We start from the raw sequence: 6,000 nt of genomic DNA, 5'->3' as shown, positions 1-6,000 counted from the left end.
TGTACCAGTCTTACTCTGCCTTACTCTCAAATGTTAAACTCCGAGGCTGGATATATCCACCAATGGAAAAAGACATAGGAGGTGAAAAGTAATACAAGAAGCTCTGAATTACAATTCATGGAGTTCCTGAAGCATCATTCCAGGTTGTGGTTTGTAGGACCAATGGAGGGGAGAACCCTTGAACAAGATGGATGTTCTGAGATTTGTCAAAAAGTTTAATGGATCCCAGGGCAATCACACAGAGATCTGACCCCTCCATTACTCCCTACATCCTCGCTTCCTTTGGTAGCATGGTGCATGAAGTCACACTGCCATTACCTCCTTGCCTATCTTTGTCCTCTAACCCCCAGTTAAAGAAGGATACATGGCAAGTTGCTGCTGACAGAAGCAGTGGATCTGAAACACCTCTATAAAATATTTCTTGCAAAAACAAATGCATTGGACTTCAAAATAGTAATGAACTTCTTCCTTAGAGATAGCAAAAGCCTAATTTGAAAAACAAGTGATGAAGTACTTAACTCTGAAAACTAATACATTGTTTTGTGATTTTATTAAGGGATGTTCAGAAGTGTAGTGAGGTCTTCTATTTTGGTTCTGATTTAAAAAAACAAAAACAAAAAACCAACATAAATAAGGCACAAAGTAGTTAAAAGTTCTGCCTTCCTACTTTTTGTGGCTTAAAGTTAGATGTTTAAGACAGGGGGAACATTTTTTTCAAAGAGGAGTAACTTTTCCCTAAAGAAAATCTGTAGTAACTTTCTCACAAAGACAATGATTTTAGGGAGTGATCTTGTCCCAAGATATTCTTACTGGGGAATAATAAATTCCCACAGTAGCAAGTCCTGTTATCAGGATACTCTTATTAAGGGAAATAACCTTTTCCTAGGGTAAAGATACCACACAGACTAAGCTTGGTTCAGGCTACTCTTAATGTGGAGCAAGAAATTCCCAGATTTAAAAACACTCTACTGCTTTGGCAACAAAAGATTCTAGTAGCCAGACAATCAATGCTTAAGAAGATTTTAGAGATATGGAACAAAATCCTGAGCTCCTTGCTCAGTTCACAGGCGAAATTTCCATTGAAGTTAATGACATTTTTGCCTGAGTAAGGTCCTCAGGATTTTGTCCAGAACTGTATACACAACAGGACAGCAGCCACACTACCATCCTCCCTACATTCAGTCATCAGCTTCCATAATGAAGAACTGAATACTTCCATCATCCTTGTCACGCACAAATGCTTCCAAACCTGTCAAGTCTGCTACCACATGAATTCCGTTCTAAGAAGAGTCTGCTCAAAGGGCTAGATCCTACAATCCTAACTCAGACAAAATTCCCATAATGTCAATGAAAGTTTTGCTGAGTTAGGACTACAGAATCTATCCTTATATGAGTTTGATATCTCACTGAATCTGGACTTGAACCATAGCTCCAAATGAGAAAACCCTCACATATACACCCATCATCTTGTTTTCTTTTCAAGTTTCCTGAGAGGAGAAAAAAAATACTTGAAAGCCTGTTAGATACAAGGTAAAAGATATATAACATTTTAATCTTATTTCAGATCAATTAACTATACTGAAAATTTTTTAAGTACAATTTTATAACTAAGAACAAAATAATCCACTTTACTTTTATGACAACAACAGATTTGTACATGTTCACGTTATGTTGCTGTAGGCTCAAAGCTCCCATAACTCACTTACTAGTAGACTAGGTTGATTAGGACACTCATTAAAATATTTTTTAACAAAATGCTGGCCAAGAAGACAGAAAACCATTTGTTGTTGTTTAGGATTTCTTAGTTGGTGCTTCACGTCATCAGCAAGAGCAGCTCCAAGTTTGTCTAAAACCTAAAGGAAAAATAAATTATAGTAAATATTCAGTTTGCAGTGTTGTTGTAGCTGTGTTGGTCCCACAATATTAGAGAGACTAGGTGGGTGAGTAACGTTTTTTATTGGATCAACTTTTGTAGGTCAATAGCTTGTCTCTTTCACCCACAAAAGTTGGTCCAATAAAAGATGTTACCTCACCCATCTTGTCTCAGTAAATATTTTAACATACTGTAATTCCAGAAATTCTTCACACTTTAATTCAGGCTAACTATTGACTTTTAATGCACCCTGCACTGTAGTATCTGGACATCACCTGAAGTTCTTTAAGGAGCAATCTTTCATCTTAATGTGGCTGATCCAGAAGTCTTATTTTATTTCAACATGTTGCCATGCAGAACAATCCCAGTCTTGGTTCCCAAGCTCATCTTTCTGCTATTGGGCTAGAACGATCTGAGGCAGCAGACTGCTCCTTCCCTGAGGCAATGCAAGCAACTTACCTTGTTCCTTAGCAGAATCCTCTGTGTGACACATGGAGCAATACTGACAATCACCAAAGGCAGATGATTCCAGCCCTCCTTAGTGGCATGGAAGGTCATTGCAATAAGAGAATTTTGAGAGAGGGATGGGAAAGGAAAATAAATGGTGGAATCCCAGGCCTGGTCTACACTACGAGTTTAGGTCGACTTTAGCAGGGTTAAATCGAATTAAGCCTGGACACGTCCACACGACGAAGCCCTTTCTTTCGACTTAAAGGGCCCTTTAAACCGGTTTCTTTACTCCACCTCCGACGAGGGGATTAGCGATAAAATCGGCCTTAGCGGGTTGGAATTGGGGTAGTGTGGACGGAATTCGACGTTATTGGCCTCCAGGAGCTATCCCACAGTGCTTCATTGTGACCGCTGTGGACAGCACTCTCAACTCAGATGCACTGACCAGGTAGACAGGAAAAGCCCCGCGAACGTTTGAATTTCATTTCCTGTTTGCTCAGCGTGGAGAGCACAGGTGACCACGCAGAGCTCATCAGCACAGGTAACCGTGATGGAGTCCCAGGATCGCAAAAGAGCTCCAGCATGGACCGAACGGGAGGTACGGGATCTGCTCGCCATATGGGGAGATGAATCAGTGCTAGCTGAACTCCGTAGCAGTAAACGAAATGGCAAAATATTAGAAAAGGTCTCCAAGGCCATGAAGGACAGAGGCCATAAGAGGGACGCACAGCAGTGCCGCGTGAAAATTAAGGAGCTACGGCAAGCCTACCACAAAGCCAGAGAAGCAAACGGAAGGTCCGGGGCAGAGCCGCAAACATGCCGCTTCTACGCGGAGCTGCATGCCATTCTAGGGGGTACAGCCACCACTACCCCAACCGTGTGCTATGACTCCGTCACTGGAGAAACACACAGGGAAGCGGGTTCGGGGTACGAGGAAGATGAGGATGAAGATAATGTAGATAGCTCACAGCAGCAAGGAAGCGGAGAAACCGGTTTCCCCAACAGCCAGGATATGTTTATCACCCTGGACCTGGAACCAGTAACCCCCGAACTCACCCAAGGCGTGCTCCCAGACCCTGAGGGCACACAGGGGACCTCTGGTGAGTGTACCTTTGTAAATATTACACATGGTTTAAAAGCAAGCGTGTTTAATGATTAATGATTAATTTGCCCTGGCAATCGCGGCCAGTACAGCTACTGGAAAAGTCTGTTAACATGTATGGGGATGGAGCGGAAATCCTCCAGGGACATCTCCAGAAAGCTCTCCTTCATGTACTCCCAAAGCCTTTGCAAAAGGTTTCTGGGGAGGGCTGCCTTATCCCGTCCTCCATGGTAGGACACTTTACCACACCAGGCCAGTAGCACGTAGTCTGGAATCATTGCATAACAAAGCATGGCAGCGTATGGTCCCGGTGTTTGCTGGCATGCAGACAATATCCATTCCTTATCGCTCTTTGTTATCCTCAGGAGAGTGATATCATTCACGGTCACCTGGTTGAAATGGGGCAATTTTATTAAGGGGACATTTTATTCAGAGGTGCCCCTTCCTGCTCTGCTGAACAGAAATGTTCCCCGCTGTTAGCCACGCGGTGGGGGGGAGGGATGAAGTGATCATCCCCGAGAATTGGGTGTGTGGGGGAGGGGGGTTAGTTGGGTTTGTGCTGCATGTTAACCCGGAAACCACAGCCCCTCCTTTTACATTGCAAACCCATTTTAAATGGCCAACCCAATGGGTGCTTGATATGGGAAAGGAGGGCGCTGCTGTTTGAAACCATTCCCACATGTTAAGAAGGTTAAAAAAGCCAAAAGACTGTGGCTTACCATGGCTGCCTGCAAGCCGAAATCTGTTGCCTGGCACTGCGTGAGTGATCTCTCACACCAAACCGGCAGGCCCTCAATATAAGAGAAAAAATGCGACCTTGTAACGAAAGCACATGTGCTTTGTAATGTGAACAGCAAAATTTAACGTGAAAGAGTGTACCCATTGTTCTCTAAAATGTGTCTTTTTTAACCACCTCTCCCTTCTCCTCCACCAGCTGCAAATGTTTCTCCTTCACAGAGGTTAGTGAAGATTAGAAGGAGAAAACGGAGGACGCGGGATGATATGTTCACGGAGCTCCAGATGTCCTCCCACGCCGACAGAGCACAGCAGAATGCGTGGAGGCAGTCAATGTCAGACTACAGAAAAGCACAGTATGAACGAGAGGAGAGGTGGCGGGCTGAATCATGGGATGAACAGAGCAAGTGGCGGGCTGAAGATGATAGGTGGCGTCAGCTTGCAGACAGAAGGCAAGAGTCGATGCTTCGGCTGCTGGAGCATCAAACTGATATGCTCCAGCGTATGGTTGAGCTGCAGGAAAGGCAGCAGGAGCAGAGACCGCCGCTACAGCCCTTGTGTAACCAACAGCCCTCCTCCCCAAGTTCCATAGCCTCCTCACCCAGACGCCCAAGAACACGGTGGGGGGGCCTCCGGCCACCCAGCCACTCCACCCCAGATGATTGCCCGAGCATCAGAAGGCTGGCCTTCAATAAGAGTTAAAGTTTAAAACTGCAGTGTGTCCTTTTCCTTCCCTCCTCCCCCACCCATCCCAGGCTACCTTGGCAATTATCCCCCTAGTTGTGTGATGAATTAATAAAGAATGCATGAATGTGAAGTAACAATGACTTTATTGCCTCTGCAAGCGGTGCTCGAAGGGGGGAGGGGAGGGTGGGGTGGTTGGTTTACAGGGAAGTAGAGTGAACCGGGTGGGGGGGCGGAGGGTTCATCAAGGAGAAACAAACAGAAGTTTCACACCGTGGCCTGGCCAGTCACAAAACTCGTTTTCAAAGCTTCTCTGATGCGCACCGCGCCCTGCTGTGCTCTTCTAACCGCCCTGGTGTCTGGCTGCGCGTAATCAGCGGCCAGGCGATTTGCCTCAACCTCCCACCCCGCCATAAATGTCTCCCCCTTACTCTCACAGATATTGTGGAGCGCACAGCAAGCAGCAATAACAATGGGGATATTCTTTTCGCTGAGGTCTGAGCGAGTCAGTAAGCTGCACCAGCGCACTTTTAAACGTCCAAATGCACATTCCACCACCATTCAGCACTTGCTCAGCCTGTAGTTGAACAGGTCCTGACTACTGTCCAGGCTGCCTGTGTACGGCTTCATGAGCCATGGCATTAAGGGGTAGGCTGGGTTCCCAAGGATCACGATAGGCATTTCAACATCCCCAACGCTTATTTTCTGGTCCGGGAAGAAAGTCCCTTCCTCCAGCTTTCGGAACAGACCAGAGTGCCTGAAGACGCGAGCATCATGTACCTTTCCCGGCCATCCCACGTTGATGTTGGTGAAACGTCCCTTGTGATCCACCAGGGCTTGCAGCAGCATTGAAAAGTACCCCTTGCGGTTTATGTACTCGGTGGCTTGGTGCTCCGGTGCCAAGATAGGGATATGGGTTCCGTCTATCGCCCCACCACAGTTTGGGAATCCCATTGCAGCAAAGCCATCCACTATGGCCTGCACGTTTCCCAGAGTCACTACCCTTGATATCACCAGGTCTTTCATTGCCCTGGCAACTTGGATCACAGCAGCCCCCACAGTAGATTTGCCCACTCCAAATTGATTCCCGACTGACCAGTAGCTGTCTGGCGTTGCAAGCTTCCACAGGGCTATCGCCACTCGCTTCTCAACTGTG

Source organism: Emys orbicularis, chromosome 17 (genome assembly GCF_028017835.1).
Source record: "Emys orbicularis isolate rEmyOrb1 chromosome 17, rEmyOrb1.hap1, whole genome shotgun sequence".
In the NCBI taxonomy this organism is placed as follows: domain Eukaryota; kingdom Metazoa; phylum Chordata; order Testudines; family Emydidae; genus Emys; species Emys orbicularis.
This window is presented reverse-complemented; position numbering follows the sequence as displayed.